This window comes from Rhinopithecus roxellana, chromosome 4, assembly GCF_007565055.1.
Source record: "Rhinopithecus roxellana isolate Shanxi Qingling chromosome 4, ASM756505v1, whole genome shotgun sequence".
Taxonomy (NCBI): Eukaryota; Metazoa; Chordata; class Mammalia; order Primates; family Cercopithecidae; genus Rhinopithecus; species Rhinopithecus roxellana.
The window spans coordinates 135,385,934-135,407,743 of NC_044552.1; positions in this window are offsets into that span (position 1 = coordinate 135,385,934).

Consider the following 21,810-nt stretch of genomic DNA (forward strand, 5'->3'; position numbering starts at 1 on the left):
GGGAATGTAAATTAGTACAACCATTAGTACAACTATGGAGAACAGTTTGGAGGTTCCTTAAAAAACTAAAAATAGAGCTACCATACCATCTAGCAATCCCACTGCTAGGTATCTAACCAAAAGAAATGAAATCAGAATTTCAAAGCAATATCTGCACTCCCATATTTGTTGCAGTACTCTTCACAAAAGCCAAGATTTGGAAACAACCTAAATTTCCATCAACAGATGAATCTATAAAGAAAATGTGGGACTTGAACACAATGGAGTACTATTCAGCCATAAAAAGAATGAGATCCTGTCATTTGTAACATGGATGGAACTGGAGGGCATTATGTTAAGTAAAATAAACCAGGCACAGAAAAACAACTATTGCATGTTCTCACTGTTCTGTGGGATCTAAAAATAAAAACAACTAAACTCATGGAGTTAGAGAATAGAAGGATGGTTACCAGAGGCTAAGAATGGTAGTCAGGGAGTGGGAGAGAGGTGAAGATGGTTAATGAGTTAAAAAAAAAAATAGGAAGGGATAGATAAGATGCAGTGTTTGATAGCACAACAGCAGGACTATAGTCAATAATAATTTAATTGTACATTTCAAAATAACTAAGTATAATTGGATTGTTTGTAAAACAAAGGACAAATGCTTGAGGGGTACATACCCTGTTCTCCATGATGTGCTTATTTCACATTGCATATGCCTGCATCAAAACATCTCACATATCCAATAAATATATACAAAATTATGTACCCACAAAAATTAAAAATTAAAAAAAAGAGATGGGATCATGAAGAGGTGATTAGGTCATGAGGGCTGAGGGCTCTGCTCTCATCAGTGGATTACTGTTGTTATTTCAGGGAAGCGTTACATTGAGAGCGAGTTGTTATAAAAGCAAGTTCAATCCTTTCTTGATTGCTCACTCTTGTGCTGTCTTGCCCTTCCACCTTTTACCTTGGGGTGATACAGCAGAAAGGCCCCTCACCAGGTGCCAGTGCCATAATTTTGGATTTCATAGCCTTCAGAACCATGAACCAAATAAACTTGCATTCTTTATAAATGACCCAGTCTGTGGTATTCTTTTAGAGCAATGTAAAATGGACTTATACACCATCTCTTAACTATGCATTTTTTTGTGTTAACTTCATCCCAAGACAGCCTCTCTCCACATAGTGGCAAGAGTGTTTCTCAGTGCCTGCTTTATATTCTGCCAGATGAACAACTTTAGCAGAAAGCTTCTCTTCCCCAGGAGTGTCAGAAAATCACAGGGCTGACTCTGCTTGGCCCAGCTTGGTCTTCATGTCCATTTGTAGACCAATCACTATAACAGGGGTGACAGAATAACCTGGTGAGCCAGAAAGGGGTCACAAATTCCTCCTGAAACATATAAATTGACGAGTGGGGACAGAGAGAGGAGGACAGGTGAATCCTCAGAAGTTACTTAGATTATAAACAAGTGGATGGAAAGTAAAGCTGGGAATGTAAAGACAGATTAACATTTGATAGACAGATGGATTGATAGATGATGACAGACAGGAGATAAAAGTTATTTAGGCTATTGATAGACAAATAATGACTATTGTCAGCCATTTACACCTTAAATATGACTGGAGCTTTTATGTACACATTTTAATAAGTGTGTGTATCCACTGTTGGTATCTTGAATGGTTTCTTCACCTTCCTTTGCTAAGGGATAGATGTTAGTTTTAGTATTTGAAACATTTCTTCTCTATCAAACCAGGTAGACTAATTTTATTTCCTCCTTTTTTGGATTGCTGAAAGTGCTGAAAGGAAAAATAACAGCCCCAATTATTTCAATCAGGAGAGAGGAAATTTATTTCTAACTAAAATGACATTGATTAAAAACAAACATCATATATGTCAGCAAAAAAAGGGTCCCAGGACTTCGCCAAACATTCTTTCATTGCTAATGTTATACAATTCACAAAAGTTTGGCCTTCTTCTGCAAGGAAAATTATGTTTTTCATTTATTGACTCAACTTATTCAACAAATTGTTTGTTGAATATTGAGGCAGATTTATCATAAAGCGAATGAAGCTTAATTTTTATTATTTTATTATATGCTTTTCAAAGACCTGGCGGAACCCTTAGAGATGTGTTTACATGCTTATATATTTTGGTAAAACTAGTGAATGTAAAAAATATTTACAATGCTGGTCATAAAAAAGAACAAAGCCATGTTCTTTGCAGCAACATGGATACAGCTGGAGGCCATTATCTCAAGTGAATTAAAGCAGGAACAGAAAACCAAATACCACATGTTCTCACTTGTGAGAGCTAAACATTGAGTATTCATGGACATAAAGATGGCAACAACAAATACTAGGTACTACTAGAGAAGGGAGGGAGGGAAGGAGGGACACAAAGGTTGAAAAACTAGCTGTTAATGTAAAAAACAAACAAAAACTCTCAAAACTAGCTGTTGGGTGCTATGATAACTTCCTGGGCAATGGGTTCAATAGTACCCCACACCTCAGCCTAACATAATATACCCACATAACAAACCTGCACATGTATCCCTGAATCTAAAATACAAGTTGAAATTATCTTCAAAAAATTAGCTGTAGTAGGTTAAGTGCACTCTCTTTCCACTCCGACCTTCCACCTGACCACTGAGGGTAGTATTGAAGAAGCTGCCATCATTTTGGAGATCTGGCTAAGGAGAAGTTGAGTTAAGGTGTAGTTATTGCTAGCTCTGCTTGGTTAGGAATGGCATTCAGGAATATTCTACTGCCACTGTACTGGCTCACTTAGTTTTATGACTGAAGCTGTAGAGCAGAATGTTACATCAAACTTTGAAACATATTTTACAGTACCTTTGGTATGGAAAGTAAAACAAAGTTTGTATGGAGCCAAAAGCAAACCATAATTATTTAAAATAAATAAACCATAAATTTATTTAAAATAAATTAAAATTTATTTTAATTTTCAGAAGCATAAAACTGATATAAAAATTATAAGTCAAGGATTCAATTCTAGTTAAAATGGAAGTACATTCCTGTTAAGAATATGCTTGATAACACAGAGAACATGCCATACATTAATTTCTTTCTTGAGGATATTTGTACAAGATATAATTTAACAGAATTTCTGTGATTGTAGGGCCCAGTCCTGCAGTGAGTGTGTGAAGCTGCATATATTATATATCCTACCAGTAGTAAAAAGTAAATTTGCATCAACAATGTAATTGCTGGGCATCATAGCTCACACCTGTAATCTCAGCACTTTGGGAGGCTGAGGTGGGCAGCCTGCTTGAGTCTTGAAGTTCAAGACTAGCCTGGGTAACAGCAAAATCCCGTCTCTACAAAAAGTTTGCCAGGCATGGTAGCACACGCCTGTAGTCACAACTACTCAGGAGGCTGAGGTGGGAGGATCACCTGAGCGCAGGAGGTCAAGGCTGCAGTGAGACTACACTCCAGCCTGAGTGACAAAGTGAGACCCTGTCTCAAAACAAAACAAACAAAACAATGTTAGAGGAAAGACTAAATTTTTATTATAATGTCGATGAAATAAAAGTATGGAGACATATAGGGCCAATTCAATTTCCCTCTTGTGAAAGAACAAAGTGAATCAAATTTAAGTGATACAGACCCTTGAAGCACTCCACTTACACCATAAGACTCAAGTATATAAGGGCAGGCAGTGAAAAAGCAAAAAGTCGTTGTGGTGGGCTTCCTGCTAGAGGAGATAAACACAACAAACAAAAATCCATCACCAAGGAGGAACTTCTCCCTTCCTCCTCCCAGAACACATGGCTTTAACTAGTAGAAATCCAGCATAATAGGATTTGTTCTGAATAAGCAAACAGAAATACTTACATATTGATTGAAGGAGAGAATGGCTTTGCATGATAAATTGAAATGCCTTTCTTTTAAATAGGTTTACTCAAAGAAAAAAAAGACAATTTTAGAAAATTTCTGAATTTTCTAAATTAAGAATGAATTGAGAAAAAAATTTATTTGTGAAACTAGAGTGAGATAAATTTGTGTTTGAGACAGAATTTGTCAAATTTGTGTTGACAAATTCTGTCTCAAACACAAATTTGTCAAGCACAAATTTGAGACAAATTTTGAGACAAAAGTGTATTTGTGAAATTGGGTTGAGAGATCATGAAGTAAAGAACATTCTAATATCAGGAAAGTTTGGTTTGATACTTGAAGAATTAATAATCACATTTGTATGGAGGGATATGAATGTATTTAGATCAGATGATTTAATATTGTTAAGATGTCAATTGGCATTCTCCTAAATTTGATCTATAGATTCAACAACATCCCAATAGAAACCTTAGCAGGACTATTTGTAGTAATTGACAAGATGAGTCTAAAATGCATATGGAGAAAAGCAAAGAACTTAGAATATCCAAAGTAAGTTTGAAAAAGAAAAAGTTAAAGGTTTATATCACCTTATTTCAAAACTTGCTATAAATATATAGTAATCAAGACATTGTGGTATTGATGTAAAGATTAACATTTAGATCAATAGAATTAAATAGAGTCTAGTAGAAAGTCACATGTATATGTTCAATTATTTTGTATCCTAGGTCCTAATATGACTAAATAGAGAAGAGGGAGTCTTAACAAATACTGCTGGCACAACTAAATATTTATTTGAGGAAAAATGAAAAGTTACTCTTATCTCACATGATACACAAAAATTAATTGTAAATAAACTATAGACTTATAGTTTTAAGAAGGAAATATAGGAGAAAGTCTTTGTGATCTTTTGGTATGGAAAGATTTCCTATACAGAACATGAAAAGCATTAAATATATAAAAAAGAATCAGTAAAATGAACTTTATCAAAATCAAAAACTACGGCTCTTCAAATGCTACAGGCTGAGGGAAATATTTGGAACACATACATCTGACAAAAATTTGTATCCAGATTATTTTAAACAACACTACTTAATACTAAGATAAACAATCCAATGTAAAAATAGGTAAAAGATTTGAACATTTTGCAGAAGAAGCACATGAAAGAAGTGCAATATTGTTAACGTGAGGGAAAGACAAATTAAAGCCAATATGAGATACCACTACAAACCCATTAGAATGGCTAAAATTAACAACATAAACTAATGAAGGCAAAACACTGACAATATTGTTTATGAAGATATGGAGGAAGTAGAACTCTTATACATTCTTGGTGGGAAGGTAAAACGGTATAATCATCTGCAAAAACAGGTTAGTAGTTTCCTGAAGAGGTAAACATGCAATTACCACACAACCTAGTAGTTCTGCTGTTAGGATGTTAGCCGAAAAAGATGAAAATATATGCCCACACAAATACTTGTACATGGATGTTCATAGCAATTTTATTCATATAGTCAAATATTGGAAGCAATCTTAGTCTGTTTAGTGTTGCTGCAACAGAATACTTGAGGCTGTATAATTTATAAAGAAAAGAGGTTTATTTGGCTTGTGATTCTGGTGACCAGAAAGTACAAAAGCATGGCACTAGCATCTGCTCAGCTTCTGATGAGGTTCACGTGTTACACCACAACATGACAAAGAAGCAGAAAGGTGAGTGGGAATGCGCAAAAGGGACCAAACAGGAGGAGCAGCCTTTATAATAACCACTCTTGTGGAAACTAATCCATTCTCACAAGAACTAACCCAGTCTCTTGAGAAAAGTATTGATCTATTTTAATGACCTAAACACCTTTTCAAGGAACCACCTCCCAACACCACTATATTGACAAGTAAATTTCAACATGAATTCTGATGGGGATAAATCTTACTGAATCCATAATAATCCAAATGTCCATCAACAGGTGAACAAATAAATTGTGCTTATGTCCACACAATAAAATGCTACTCAACAATAAAAAGGAACAAGCTAGTGTTACACAACAATATAGACAATTCAAAAACATTATGCTGTGCAAAAGAAGGTAGATACAAATGAGTACAAAATGTGTTATTTTATTTACATGAAACTCTAGAAAAGATAAACATAATCTACATTGACAAAGCAAATCAGCAGTCCCTTGGAGCCAACTGCACACTTAAAATGGATGCATTCAGTTATGTAAAATGGGGTTCCCCAGTCCCCAGGCCATGGACCCGTACCGGTTTGTGGCCTTTAGGAACCAGGCTGCACAGCAGGAGATGAGCAGTGGGTGAGCAACTATTACCACCTGAGCTCCACCTCCTGTGGTGACATTAGATTCTCACAGGAGCAGGAACCCTATTGTGAACTGCATATGTGAGGGATCTAGGTTGTACTCTTCTTATGAGAATCTAACTAATGCCTGATGATCTAAGGTGGAACAGTTTCATCACAAAAACATCCTCCCCCACCCACCATAGAAAAATTATATTCCATAAATGTTTGGGGACTGATGATGTAAATCATGCCTTAATAGAGTTAAAGATTAAAAAAAAAACAAAAAAAACCCACAGTGGAGGCAATGAAGATGAGATTTCATTGTCTTTACCTAGAATTCAATAAGGGAGAGAAAAGAGATAAAAAAGATGAAAATGAGGACAGAAAATATAGAGAACAAATCCTAGAAACCCAATCTTTATATTTAGACTTCTAGAAAGGGAAATTCTTTTAAATAAAATTTAAATCCTGCTTTGAGTTGGATAACCAGGCAAAGGATAGAATCTCAGGTGATTATCTCCCAACTACACTTGATTTGTTTGATCTTTCCTTCCTCCTTTTTTACTCATTGTGGCATCCAAAGATTACTACCATCAAAAACATTGTATGAATTCTGGCTTAAATATTTATTCCACAAAATGAAAGTTTTCTTGCTTTAGATTCCCAAACTCTGGGGAAGAGAAAAAGTTGTCATTACATTGGACATCCTTTATTCATTTACACAGGACAACAGCAATCATGTTAGCCTACTTTTTCAGAAAGTGTATACTAGTGAAATGTGTGTGTGTGTGTGTGTGTGTAAGTTCCTATCTTAGGACTGAAAAAGATGTGCACATCTCTCTTAAATTTTGAAGAGACTATTCAGCAGAGGTAGTGTAGATCCCAACACTTCCCTTCAAATGGAGTGGACCCACCCTTCCCAGGAATGAAGAATAATGGCAACTAATCTGTGACACAACAATTTGAGTAGGATTCGTAATATATTCATGAGGAGTATCCAGACTTTAGGAAATTTGGCAGTGTTAAGATGATGTAGTAATTTTGCTGGAGGCTTAGCATAATTATTCAAAACAAGTCCCTAGAATTTCATTCATCTTTTGGATGAAGTCCAGCAGAAACAAACTGAGTGGTTTTGCCAACCAGAGAACAGTTTGAGTGATTTTTCAGCAATGTTACAAATACTTTCAAGGAACAATGAGATTTTAGGAATGACTTAGAGAAGATGCAGAGAACTTCATTCCCTTAAAAATTACTGCTGTTCACAAAAGAGATGTGATGTCACTTATCTTTAATTTTTATACTATTTGTGTTCTGAGACATGACTCTAACTGAATTTTGTGTCTCTTACTCTTAACTTTTTAAATTATGTTTGCTATTTAAGACTAATGTCAATAAAACTCTCATACTTATACCATTAGAGAGTACATTGTACCATGTAAAAACTAATAATTAGGTTGATGAATCAGGCATGGCAATGAGGAATTGGGTGGAGCTTGGCAAAATTTTTAGTTTCATTAGAATGGAGAAATTTAAAGAAGGAATTTTATTATCAGAAACAGGACGGTGGAAGTGGAGTCTTTTTCTACGTGTTTTTCTTCAATTTCTAAAGTAAATTATTATTCTATGAGAGCCACATTATTTTAATGTGAATAATTTTTTCAGAGATCATTTATTTGTAAACAGAAATGACTAACTCTTACATCATAGTTTTCCTGTTAAACTAGTGTCTATATACCACAGGCATAACCAACCACAATTGAAAAACATGGTCAGTCTAACTCATTGTGGTTTGTCTGTGTAGCCACACCTTGAGATGGGAGCCTGGAAATGCCAGTTTTGCTAGTCTCAGTCCAAATTAGCTACACTTCAGAAACAGATCATCTCAATTTCCTACCTCCTTCCTCTCTCTGTCTACCTATTATTTTCATTTTCCACAAAAGACATAAAAATCTCTCTCTTTCTTCTAGAAGGAAGAACCTGTCCTGGTAGAAGCTGTCCAGATTATACCCTGAATCTGATGATTTAGAGATCATAAATTTGAGTAAGAGGCAGAGCTGTGGCCCTGGCCTGGGCTCAGGAGGCCTATGCTGTGCTCCATTTCTGCCACTGTTTAACTGTCTCAGCCTAGGTGAGAGATGCGCATTCCCTGTTCTCACTTTCTGCACCATCAGAATAAGAGGGCTGGTCTGGATTATAGCTAACATTCTATGAATCTGATTCTTTCTTCTCATTTATTCTGCCCTAGCTGACCTCCTCAATGGGTGCTTTACAGTTTACAAAGCTCTTCCATACTTTTATGTTTTAAAAAGCCTTTCACACTCTTGATCTCATTAGATTTTTGTAGCAACTTGGAGAGATAGGCAAAGCAGATTTTACTACTTTTGCTTTACAGGTGAAGAAATCGATGCCCATAGAGGATTTTTGACTTGCTCATTGACTCATGGCTTCTAATAGGTGAAGCCAAGGTTAGGAGCCACACTGTTAGTAAGTCGTTCTCCATTCTATGCAACCACATTGCATGCCCCCCAGTACAAAACAGCTTAAAGATGGTTTGGTTTTTCCATTCTCATTTCTAAGGGTTGAAAACACAAACTCCAATTGGTTTGTGAGCTTCCCTCTTTCTGAAGCTTCAGATACTGAAAAGTAATTTACGGGTTGAGTTCAGAAAATGGCCAATGTACATGTGTTTAACAAGAATTGTTTTAGTCATTGAAATTGGCAGGGCCAGGAGTGAGGTGAAGTGAGTGAGGTGAGGCCTTTGCTTCAGGCACAAAATTTAAAGGGATACAAAAAAAAGTTATCAAGATGAATATTTTAATGGAATTAAAGTGCAATTTAATATAACTTATGTTAAAAGAATAAAAATTATTGCAAAAATACCATGAACAACATATTAAATTTTTAAATAAAGATGGGATCAGTAGAGAAAAAGGATAAAAATTACTTACATGTAATTACATGAATATAATTCTTCAATCTGATAAAAATAGCTACTATACCAAATCTGTGTCCTCTGCCTCCAGACTTTTGAATATGTAAGGAACAAAAAGCAAAACTATTCATTTAAACTATTATTAATTGTGCTTTCTGTTACTTGCAGCCAAACACACTCTTACCTGAATCAACATTTTTTAGTCTTACTGGCTGACCATACCTATTTCCTACGACTTTATCTTGTACCAAGAAGGTGCACAATAAGTATTTATTGATCTGAAAGAAAATTTTCATTAATTGGGGATGTTTTTAAAAATAAAGCACTGATAAGTTATGGGTATAATTCAAAATTGCTGGGATAGACATAGAGAGGCAGTATTGAGATGGCCATAGCAAGTACTCAAAGTAATAACAGTAGGTAATGTTTACCAACTATTTGTTATATTTCAGAGAATGTTGATTTTATTTCTGATATCTGCAGCTTTCTCAAAATGTAGCACTTATTTGTCTTTTAGTTCATGGATGCAATCTAAGCTATCAATGTATTCCTGGGATGAATTATATGTCAATGAATTTAACTAATACCAGACTATTTATAGCAGCCATTTAAAAACTTCTATTTCTGCCTGACTTCAGGCCCTTAGACACCTATTGCAAGACTAGTAAGACATTGCCTCTGCCCTCAAAGAACTTGCCATCTGATGGGAGGTTTGTAACCCATTGAGGAGTTTATCTCCCACAGACCTGTTTCCTCCCTGCCTCCTCATCTCCTATTCTTACCTTTAGTGGTCCTGCTCCAAGATTTTAGAGCGATTAGCAATGGCTTGGAGCTGAGTGGTTCCTGCTTCTACTGTGTTGGGAGTGTCAGCTATGATATTAAGTTGGTGCAAAAGAAATGGCAAAAACCACAATTACATTTGCACCACCCTGCCCCCAAAATAGTACTTTGAGTTAGAATTCTGAAAGCCTTTCTCAGAAAAACATTATTGATTCTACTCGATGGCAAGATTAAAATACAACTTTTTTTTTATTTCAGGTGAACTTTAAGTTCAATAGGCCCTGTGGGTAGGCCTGAGAATTAATATTTATGTATGACATTATTTTAGCTGGAAGGCCAGATGAATGAATGATCAACAAATTTTTGGAACACAATACAACAATAACTGGAGACTACCCATATAGATACTAGGTGCATTATGTAATATCACATTATGCCTGGGGAACATTCCCATAATATCAATTTAAACTAGCAGCAATGAATCCAAACTTGCTTAACAAGGCAAACTCTGTCATCATTCTTTATGGAGGTCAAATATCTATTTAGTTACTATTGCATAAATTAACACTTATAACATGTCAGCTAGCTCTCATTTTTAAGATGATTAACATTTTTGTTAATGTTCATAGGCATTTATTACATACACTTGCATTGTGATATGTTGGGCATTTTACCATTTTGCCACAACTGCATACTAAAGGAATGAATAAAATTTAGTGCACTCTCAAGCACCATATCAATAATCTTATCTCTGCAACATTAACTCTAAAAACTTGTAACTAATAGTAAAAGTTCACTGTACTTATTTTAAATCTTCTTTTAAATTGTACTGTGTTCTTATATTAAACCATAACATCATTTCCAGTAGAGATGAAACAAGCTAACAAATTACACACTTATTTCAGCCTATTGTTCTATTTATTTGACATATACCATGTATACAATTAGCTTCCAATTGTTAAAAAATTCAGTGTAGTCTGGGTGTGGTGGCTCATACCTGTAATACTAGCACTTTGGGAGGCCAAGGCAGGTGGATCACTTGAGGTTAGGAGCTCGACAGCAGCCTAGTGGACATGGTGAAACTCTGTCACTATAAAAAAAAAAAAAAAAAAAAAAAAAGGCAGGAATGGTGGTGCGTGCTTGTGGTTCCAGTTACTAGGGAGGTTGTGGTCGAAGAACTGATTGAGCCCATAAGGTTGAGGCTGCAGTGAACCATGGTTATGCCACTACACTCCTGCCTTGGTGACAGAGATTCTGTCTCAAAAGAAAAATCAATAAAAACTTAAAACAGAGTCGAGGGGGCGGAGCAAGATGGCCGAATAGGAACAGCTCCAGTCTCCAACTCCCAGCACGAGCGACACAGAAGACCGATGTTTTCTGCATTTTCAACTGAGGTACTGGGGTCATCTCACTGGGGAGTGCCGGACAATCGGTGCTGGTCAGCTGCTGCAGCCCGACCAGTGAGATCTGAAGCAGGGCAAGGCATTGCCTCACCTGGGAAGCGCAAGGGGGAAGGGAATCCCTTTTCCTAGCCAGGCGAACTGAGACAGACAACACCCGGAAAATCGGGTAATTCCCACCCCAATACTGCGCTTTAAGCAAATGGGCACACCAGGAGATTATACCCACACCTGGCCGGGAGGGTCCCATGGCCACAGAGCCTCCCTTGTTGCTAGTACAGCAGTCTGCGATCTAACTGCAAGGCAGCAGCGAGGCTGGGGGAGGGGCGCCCGCCATTGCTGAGGCTTAAGTAGGTAAACAAAGCCGCTGGGAAGCTCGAACTGGGTGGAGCTCACAGCAGCTCAAGGAAACTTGCCTGTCTCTATAGACTCCACCTCTGGGGACAGGGCACAGCTAAAAAACAACAGGGGAAGCAGCAGAGGCCTGTGCAGACCCAAAGGACTCTGTCTGACAGCTTTGAAGAGAGCAGTGGATCTCCCAACATGGAGGTTGAGATCTGAGAATGAACAGACTGCCTGCTCAAGTGGGTCCCTGACCCCTGAGTAGCCTAACTGGGAGACATCCCCCACTAGGGGCAGTCTGACACCCCACCCACACCTCACAGGGTGGAGTACACCCCTGAGAGGAAGCTTCCAAATGAAGAATCAGACAGGTACACTCGCTGTTCAGCAATATTCTATCTTCTGCAAACTCCGCTGCTGATACCCAGGCAAACAGGGTCTGGAGTGGACCTCAGGCAATCTCCAACAGACCTACAGCTGAGGGTCCTGACTATTAGAAGGAAAACTACCAAACAGGAAGAACACCTATACCAAAACCCCATCAGTACGTCACAATCATCAAAGACCAGAGGCAGATAAAACCACAAAGATGGGGAAGAAGCAGGGCAGAAAAGCTGGAAATTCAAAAAATAAGAGTGCATCTCCCCCTGCAAAGGAGCGCAGCTCGTTGACAGCAACGGACCAAAGCTGGTCAGAGAATGACTTGGACGAGATGAGAGAAGAAGGCTTCAGTCCATCAAACTTCTCAGAGCTAAAGGAGGAATTACGTACCCAGCGCAAAGAAACTAAAAATCTTGAAAAAAGAGTGGAAGAATTGACAGCTAGACTAATTAATGCAAAGAAGGTCATAAACGAAATGACAGAGATGAAAACCGTGGCACGAGAAATACGTGACAAATGCACAAGCTTCAGTAACCGACTCGATCAACTGGAAGAAAGAGTATCAGCGATTGAGGATCAAATGAATGAAATGAAGCGAGAAGAGAAACCAAAAGAAAAAAGAAGAAAAAGAAATGAACAAAGCCTGCAAGAAGTATGGGATTATGTAAAAAGACCAAATCTACGTCAGATTGGGGTGCCTGAAAGTGAGGGAGAGAATAGAACCAAGTTGGAAAACACTCTGCAGGATATCATCCAGGAGAACTTCCCCAACCTAGTAGGGCAGGCCAACATTCAAATTCAGGAAATACAGAGAACGCCACAAAGATACTCCTCGAGAAGACCAACTCCAAGACACATAATTGCGAGATTCCCCAAAGTTGAAATGAAGGAAAAAATCTTAAGGCCAGCCAGAGAGAAAGCTCGGGTTACCCACAAAGGGAAGCCCATCAGACTAACAGCAGATCTCTCGGGAGAAACTCTACAAGCCAGAAGAGAGTGGGGGCCAATATTCAACGTTCTTAAAGAAAAGAAATTTCAACCCAGAATTTCATATCCAGCCAAACTAAGTTTCATCAGTGAAGGAGAAATAAAATCCTTTACAGATAAGCAAATGCTTAGAGATTTTGTCACCACCAGGCCTGCCTTACAAGAGACCCTGAAGGAAGCCCTAAACATGGAAAGGAACAACCGGTACCAGCCATTGCAAAAACATGCCAAAATGTAAAGACCATCAAGGCTAGGAAGAAACTGCATGAACTAACGAGCAAAATAACCAGTTAATATCATAATGGCAGGATCAAGTTCACACAAAACAATATTAACCTTAAATGTTAATGGACTAAATGCTCCAATTAAAAGACACAGACTGGCAAACTGGATAAAGAGTCAAGACCCATCAGTCTGCTGTATTCAGGAGACCCATCTCACATGCAGAGACATACATAGGCTCAAAATAAAGGGATGGAGGAAGATCTACCAAGCAAATGAGGAACAAAAAAAAAAAAAAGCAGGGGTTGCAATCCTAGTCTCTGATAAAATAGACTTTAAACCATCAAAGATCAAAAGAGACAAAGAAGGCCATTACATAATGGTAAAGGGATCAATTCAACAGGAAGAGCTAACTATCCTAAATATATATGCACGCAATACAGGAGCACCCAAATTCATAAAGCAAGTCCTTAGAGAATTACAAAGAGACTTAGACTCCCACACAATAATAATGGGAGACTTCAACACCCCACTGTCAACATTAGACAGATCAACAAGACAGAAAGTTAACAAGGATATCCAGGAATTGAACTCATCTCTGCACCAAGCAGACCTAATAGATATCTATAGAACTCTCCACCCCAAATCAACAGAATATACATTCTTCTCAGCACCACATCGCACTTATTCCAAAATTGACCACATAATTGGAAGCAAAGCACTCCTCAGCAAATGTAAAAGAACAGAAATTATAACAAACTGTCTCTCAGACCACAGTGCAATCAAACTAGAACTCAGGACTAAGAAACTCAATCAAAACCGCTCAACTACATGGAAACTGAACAACCTGCTCCTGAATGACTACTGGGTACATAATGAAATGAAAGCAGAAATAAAGATGTTCTTTGAAACCAATGAGAAGAAAGATACAGCATACCAGAATCTCTGGGACACATTTAAAGCAGTGTGTAGAGGGAAATTTATAGCACTAAATGCCCACAAGAGAAAGCAGGAAAGATCTAAAATTGACACTCTAACATCACAATTAAAAGAACTAGAGAGGCAAGAGCAAACACATTCAAAAGCTAGCAGAAGGCAAGAAATAACTAAGATCAGAGCAGAACTGAAGGAGATAGAGAAATAAAAAACCCTCCAAAAAATCAATGAATCCAGGAGTTGGTTTTTTGAAAACATCAACAAAATTGACAGACCGCTAACAAGACTAATAAAGAAGAAAAGAGAGAAGAATCAAATAGACGCAATAAAAAATGATAAAGGGGATATCACCACGGACCCCACAGAAATACAAACTACCATCAGAGAATACTATAAACACCTCTACACAAATAAACTAGAAAATCTAGAAGAAATGGATAATTTCCTGGACACTTACACTCTTCCAAGACTAAACCAGGAAGAAGTTGAATCCCTGAATAGACCAATAGCAGGCTCTGAAAATGAGGCAATAATTAATAGCCTACCCACCAAAAAAAGTCCAGGACCAGATGGATTCACAGCTGAATTCTACCAGAGGTATAAGGAGGAGCTGGTACCATTCCTTCTGAAACTATTCCAATCAATAGAAAAAGAGGGAATCCTTCCTAACTCATTTTATGAGTCCAACATCATCCTGATACCAAAGCCTGGCAGAGACACAACAAACAAAGAGAATTTTAGACCATTATCCCTGATGAACGTCGATGCAAAAATCCTCAATAAAATACTGGCAAACCGGATTCAGCTATCTCAATAGATGCAGAAAAGGCTTTTGACAAAATTCAACAGCCCTTCATGCTAAAAACGCTCAATAAATTCGGTATTGATGGAACATACCTCAAAATAATAAGAGCTATTTATGACAAACCCACAGCCAATATCATACTGAATGGGCAAAAACTGGAAAACTTCCCTTTGAAAACTGGCACAAGACAGGGATGCCCTCTCTCACCGCTCCTATTCAACATAGTGTTGAAAGTTCTGGCTAGGTCAATCAGGCAAGAGAAAGGAAAAGGGTATCCAGTTAGGAAAAGAAGAAGTCAAATTGTCCCTGTTTGCAGATGACATGATTGTATATTTAGAAAACCCCATTGTCTCAGCCCAAAATCTCCTTAAACTGATAAGCAACTTCAGCAAAGTCTCAGGATACAAAATTAATGTGCAAAAATCACAAGCATTCTTATACACCAGTAACAGACACACAGAGAGCCAAATCATAAATGAATTTCCATTCACAATAACTTCAAAGAGAATAAAATACCTAGGAATCCAACTTACAAGGGATGTCAAGGACCTCTTCAAGGAGAACTACAAACCACTGCTCAGTGAAATCAAAGAGGACACAAACAAATGGAAGAACATACCATGCTCATGGATAGGAAGAATCAGTATCGTGAAAATGGCCATACTGCCCAAGGTTATTTATAGATTCAATGCCATCTCCATCAAGCTACCAATGAGTTTCTTCACAAAATTGGATAAAACGGCTTTAAAGGTCATATGGAACCAAAAAAGAGCCCACATTACCAAGACAATCCTAAGTCAAAAGAACAAAGCTGGAGGCATCACGCTACCTGACTTCAAACTATACTACAAGGCTACAGTAACCAAAACAGCATGGTACTGGTACCAAAACAGAGATATAGACCAATGGAACAGAACAGAGTCCTCAGAAATAATACCACACATCTACAGCCATCTGATCTTTGACAAACCTGAGAGAAACAAGAAATGGGGAAAGGATTCCCTATTTAATAAATGGTGCTGGGAAAATTGGCTAGCCATAAGTAGAAAGCTGAAACTGGATCCTTTCCTTACTCCTTATACGAAAATTAATTCAGGATGGATTAGAGACTTAAATGTTAGACCTAATACCATAAAAACCCTAGAAGAAAACCTAGGTGGTACCATTCAGGACATAGGCATGGGCAAGGACTTCATGTCTAAAACACCAAAAGCAACGACAGCAAAAGCCAAAATTGACAAATGGGATACGATTAAACTAAAGAGCTTCTGCACAGCAAAAGAAACTACCATCAGAGTGAACAGGCAACCTACAGAATGGGAGAAAATTTTTGCAATCTACTCATCTGACAAAGGGCTAATATCCAGAATCTACAAAGAACTCATACAAATTTACAAGAAAAAAACAAACAACCCCATCAAAAAGTGGGCAAAGGATATGAACAGACATTTCTCAAAAGAAGACATTCATACAGTCAACAGACACATGAAAAAATGCTCATCATCACTGGCCATCAGAGAAATGCAAATCAAAACCACAATGAGATACCATCTCACACCAGTTAGAATGGCAATCATTAAAAAGTCAGGAAAGAACAGGTGCTGGAGAGGATGTGGAGAAATAGGAACACTTTTACACTGTTGGTGGGATTGTAAACTAGTTCAACCATTATGGAAAACAGTATGGCGATTCCTCAAGGATCTAGATCTAGATGTACCATATGACCCAGCCATCCCACTACTGGGTATATACCCAAAGGATTATAAATCATGCTGCTATAAAAACACATGCACACGTATGTTTATTGTGGCACTATTCACAATAGCAAAGACTTGGAATCAACCCAAATGTCCATCTGTGACAGACTGGATTAAGAAATGTGGCACATATACACCATGGAATATTATGCAGCCATAAAAAAGGATGAGTTTGCGTCCTTTGTAGGGACATGGATGCAGGTGGAAATCATCATTCTTAGCAAACTATCACAAGAACAGAAAACCAAACACCACATGTTCTCACTCATAGGTGGGAACTGAACAATGACATCACTTGGACTCAGGAAGGGGAACATCACACATCGGGGCCTATCATGGGGAGGGGGGAGGGGGGAGGGATTGCATTGGGAGTTATACCTGATATAAATGATGAATTGATGGGTGCTGACGAGTTGATGGGTGCAGCACACCAACATGGCACAAGTATACATATGTAACAAACCTGCACGTTGTTCACATGTACCCTAGAACTTAAAGTATAAAAAAAAAAAAAAAAAAAAAAAAAAAAAAAAAACTTAAAACAAAACAAAAAAACCCTGGATTCTAGTTCAGGCTCTGGCTGACCATAAGAACTTGGTCAAATAATTCCTAGTTTGTTTCTGGATAATTTTTTTTTTTTTTTAATTTAAGAGACAAGGTCCAGCTCTGTTGCCCAGGTTGGAGTGCAGTGGCATGATCATAGCTCATTGTAGCTTTACCTCCTGGGCTCAATTTATCCTCCTGCCTCAGGCTCAATTCATTTATAGAAAAATCATATGTTCTGTTAATACTGTCTCAAGGGTTTCCAATAGTGTCACATCTAAGACTGCACTGGCCACCAGAAATGTTAAACACAAATCTCTGCATGTCTAGGCAAGAAAATATATGTGTTATTATGAATATGTATTCATATATAATATACTATGAATATGTATATATATTCATAAAAGTTGTCTGTAAATGAGAAATAAGGTTTTATGAAGTGGTTCTAACTTTTTCTCACTTTATCTAGACCTTGACTTTAAACACCTTTTATCATGTAATTATTAGTTTCTTCGCCAATCTCCCCCCACAAGTCAATGGCTTTGTCAAAGTTTTGGGATGCATATTATTATCCTCCTGAGGCTACCACAATAATTGGTACATATAAGAAATTCTTTAAATGTTTCTTAAATGAATATATTCAACAGTAATCTGAGGGTATAAAGTATAATTACCACAAAAATGATAGGTAAAGCTCTTTTTATGTTATCTAGGTTTTGGTATAAGTACACTACTTCTTTTTTTTTTTTTTTATTATACTTTAAGTTCTAGGGTACATGTGCATAACGTGCAGGTTTGTTACATATGTATACTTATGCCATGTTGGTGTGCTGCACCCATCAACTCGTCAGCACCCATCAATTCATCATTTATATCATGTATAACTCCCCAATGCAATCCCTCCCTCCTCCCCCCTCCCCCCTCCCCATGATAGGCCCCAGTGCGTGATGTTCCCCTTCCCGAGTCCAAGTGATCTCATTGTTCAGTTCCCACCTATGAGTGAGAACATGCGGTGTTTGGTTTTCTGTTCTTGTGATAGTTTGCTAAGAATGATGGTTTCCAGCTGCATCCATGTCCCTACAAAGGACGCAAACTCATCCTTTTTTATGGCTGCATAGTATTCCATGGTGTATATGTGCCACATTTTCTTAATCCAGTCTGTCACAGATGGACATTTGGGTTGATTCCAAGTCTTTGCTATTGTGAATAGTGCCACAATAAACATACGTGTGCATGTGTTTTTATAGCAGCATGATTTATAATCCTTTGGGTATATACCCAGTAGTGGGATGGCTGGGTCATATGGTACATCTAGTTCTAGATCCTTGAGGAATTGCCATACTGTTTTCCATAATGTTTGAACTAGTTTACAATCCCACCAACAGTGTAAAAGTGTTCCTATTTCTCCACATACTCTCCAACACCTGTTGTTTCCTGACTTCTTAATGATTGCCATTCTAACAGGTGTGAGATGGTATCTCATTGTGGTTTTGATTTGCATTTCTCTGATGGCGAGTGATGATGAGCATTTTTTCATGTGTCTGTTGGCTGTATGAATATCTTCTTTTGAGAAATGTCTGTTCATATCCTTTCCCCACTTTTTGATGGGGTTGTTTGTTTTTTTCTCGTATATTTGTTTGAGTTCTTTGTAGATTCTGGATATTAGCCCTTTGTCAGATGAGTAGGTTGCAAAAATTTTCTCCCATTCTGTAGGTTGCCTGTTCACTCTGATGGTAGTTTCTTTTGCTGTGCAAAAGCTCTTTAGTTTAATCGTATCCCATTTGTCAATTTTGGCTTTTGCTGCCGTTGCTTTTGGTGTTTTAGACATGAAGTCCTTGCCCATGCCTATGTCCTGAATGGTACTACCTAGATTTTCTTCTAGGGTTTTTATGGTATTAGGTCTAACATTTAAGTCTCTAGTCCATCTTGAATTAATCTTCGTATAAGGGGTAAGGAAAGGATCCAGTTTCAGCTTTCTACTTATGGCTAGCCAATTTTCCCAGCACCATTGATTAAATAGGGAATCCTTTCCCCATTTCTTGTTTCTCTCAGGTTTGTCAAAGATCAGATGGCTGTAGATGTGCCGTATTATTTCTGAGGACTCTGTTCTGTTCCATTGGTCTATATCTCTGTGTTGGTACCAGTACCATGCTGTTTTGGTTACTGTAGCCTTGTAGTATAGTTTGAAGTCAGGTAGCGTGACGCCTCCAGCTTTGTCCTTTTGACTTAGGATTGTCTTGGCAATGCGGGCTCTTTTTTGGTTCCATATGAACTTTAAAGCAGTTTTTTCCAATTCTGTGAAGAAACTCATTGGTAGCTTGATGGGGATGGCATTGAATCTATAAATAACCTTGGGCAGTATGGCCATTTTCACGATATTGATTCTTCCTATCCATGAGCATGGTATGTTCTTCCATTTGTTTGTGTCCTCTTTGATTTCACTGAGCAGTGGTTTGTAGTTCTCCTTGAAGAGGTCCTTTAAATCCCTTGTAAGCTGGATTCCTAGGTATTTTATTCTCTTTGAAGCAATTGTGAATGGAAGTTCATTCCTGATTTGGCTCTCTGCTTGTCTGTTACTGGTGTATAAGAATGCTTGTGATTTTTGCACATTAATTTTGTATCCTGAGACTTTGCTGAAGTTGCTTATCAGCTTCAGGAGATTTTGGGCTGAGACGATGGGGTTTTCTAAATATACAATCATGTCATCTGCAAACAGGGACAATTTGACTTCTTCTTTTCCTAACTGGATACCCTTGATTTCTTTCTCTTGCCTGATTGCCCTAGCCAGAACTTCCAACACTATGTTGAATAGGAGTGGTGAGAGAGGGCATCCCTGTCTTCTGCCAGTTTTCAAAGGAAATTTTTCCAGTTTTTGCCCATTCAGTATGATATTAGCTGTGGGTTTGTCATAAATAGCTCTTATTATTTTGAGGTACGTTCCATCAATACCGAATTTATTGAGCGTTTTTAGCATAAAGGGCTGTTGAATTTTGTCAAAAGCCTTTTCTGCATCTATTGAGACAATCATGTGGTTCTTGTCTTTGGTTCTGTTTGTATGCTGGATTATGTTTATTGATTTGCGAATGTTGAACCAGCCTTGCATCCCAGGGATGAAGCCCACTTGATCATGGTGGATAAGCTTTTTGATGTGCTGCTGAATCCGGTTTGCCAGTATTTTATTGAGAATTTTTGCATCAATGTTCATCAGGGATATTGGTCTAAAATTCTCTTTTTTTGTTGTGTCTCTGCCAGGCTTTGGTATCAGGATGATGTTGGCCTCATAAAATGAGTTAGGGAGGATTCCCTCTTTTTCTATTGATTGGAATCGTTTCAGAAGGAATGGTACCAGCTCCTCCTTGTACCTCCGGTAGAATTCAGCTGTGAATCCATCTGGTCCTGGACTTTTTTTGGTGGGTAGGCTATTAATTGTTGCCTCAATTTCAGAGCCTGCTATTGGTCTATTCAGGGATTCAACTTCTTCCTGGTTTAGCCTTGGGAGAGTGTAAGTGTCCAGGAAATTATCCATTTCTTCTAGATTTTCTAGTTGATTTGCGTAGAGGCATTTATAGTATTCTCTGATGGTAGTTTGTATTTCTGTGGGGTCAGTGGTGATAACCCCTTTATCATTTTTTATTGCATCTATTTGATTCCTCTCTCTTTTCTTCTTTATTAGCCTTGCTAGCGGTCTGTCAATTTTGTTGATCTTTTCAAAAAACCAACTCCTGGATTCATTGATTTTTTGGAGGGTTTTTTGTGTCTCTATCTCCTTCAGTTCGGCTCTGATCTTAGTTATTTCTTGCCTTCTGCTAGCTTTTGAATGTGTTTGCTCTTGCCTCTCTAGTTCTTTTAATTGTGATGTTAGAGTGTCAATTTTAGATCTTTCCTGCTTTCTCTAGTGGGCATTTAGTGCTATAAATTTCCCTCTACACACTGCTTTAAATGGGTCCCAGAGATTCTGGTATGTTGTATCTTTGTTCTCATTGGTTTCAAAGAACATCTTTATTTCCGCTTTCATTTCGTTATGTACCCAGTAGTCATTCAGGAGCAGGTTGTTCAGTTTCCATGTAGTTGAGCGGTTTTGATTGAGTTTCTTAGTACTGAGTTCTAGTTTGATTGCACTGTGGTCTGAGAGACAGTTTGTTATAATTTCTGTTCTTTTACATTTGCTGAGGAGTACTTTACTTCCAATTATGTGGTCAATTTTGGAATAAGTGCGATGTGGTGCTGAGAAGAATGTATATTCTGTTGATTTGGGGTGGAGAGTTCTATAGATGTCTATTAGGTCCGCTTGGTACAGAGATGAGTTCAATTCCTGGATATCCTTGTTAACTTTCTGTCTCGTTGATCTGTCTAATGTTGACAGCGGAGTGTTGAAGTCTCCCATTATTATTGTATGGGAGTCTAAGTCTCTTTGTAAGTCTCTAAGGACTTGCTTTATGAATCTGGGTGCTCCTGTATTGGGTGCATATATATTTAGGAGAGTTAGCTCTTCCTGTTGAATTGATCCCTTTACCATTATGTAATGGTCTTCTTTGTCTCTTTTGATCTTTGATGGTTTAAAGTCTGTTTTATCAGAGACAAGGATTGCAACCCCTGCT